Consider the following 1,252-nt stretch of genomic DNA (forward strand, 5'->3'; position numbering starts at 1 on the left):
GCATTATCATGATCACAGATAATGTTTCATTCAAAAGCTGCTCATACAGGTGATGTTGGAGAGGGCTGGCAACACAAGGGGCTGAAAATGCACATATCCACAACTATAAAATTGCTTGCTTATCTAGGGTCATTTTAAACAGCGTCCTGATTGTGAGATTTGCATTGCCATTGAGTCCTAAATGTGACATTTAAATGGATGTATGCATAAACACAGACTATGCACTGATCATTTGGTATCCTAACATTTACAAGCAGGCTTAATTCTGTATTACTATGAAGAAACTCCCGACTACATACAGTAAAAGCACAGGCACATGTGAACACACAGAAACACACAGATTATACACACTTAAATACACGCACACACACACACGTACGCACTCACACACACATGCCATATGCACGGACCCACACCCCCAAACACGTTGATAAAGTCTGCACATACATTCATACAACTGTAATCAATGTACTGTGACATACACACCTATGCACGCACACGCACACACACACACACACACACACACATCTGTGCAGCCTCATTGTCTTTTCCACACCACTGCAGAACCTCCCCTGCTCTGCAGTCCTGGGTGGGGGTAGGGGGCCCACAGGAATGGATGAAAATTCACAGAAGCCCGTTGCCATGGCACCAAAACAAGGATTTGCCTGCATCACCCAGAGCCTGCTCCATCACTGCGATATAGGAAGGGGTGGGAGGTGTCTCTCTCTCGTTCTCTCTCTCTCTCTCTATCTATCACAATCACACTCGCTCCCTCTCACACACACAAACACTCCCCCTCTCTCTCTCCTTCTCTCCCAAACTCCCTTCTTCCCTCATTCTAAGTGATGATGAATACTGAATCGTATGATAAGGGAGATTCCCATTTTATAGCCACACATAACGACACTCAATATGAATCTATCTCCACCTGTTCACTAAATAGACACTGGCAATCTATTTGTCAACACACATCATACAGCTGAAAGCATCATCATATCTACAGAATCCCTGGCTTCCCTGACAGTGTGTCACTGTGTACATATTCCTGGATGATCAAAGAGCAGCCTGGTCCCTCATCCACTGTCCTGGCTGACCCCGCTGGAACGTCAGGGGTTAATCCATCGAGCTCACGATTCTGATGGATGCCCAAATACAGGCGGATTAACCCTCATCCTGCATCAACCTCTCTCCTCTTTGCGCTGCAGACACACACACACACACTAAAACACACACACACTAAAACACACACAGA

Source organism: Salmo salar, chromosome ssa12, assembly GCF_905237065.1.
Source record: "Salmo salar chromosome ssa12, Ssal_v3.1, whole genome shotgun sequence".
Taxonomy (NCBI): domain Eukaryota; kingdom Metazoa; phylum Chordata; class Actinopteri; order Salmoniformes; family Salmonidae; genus Salmo; species Salmo salar.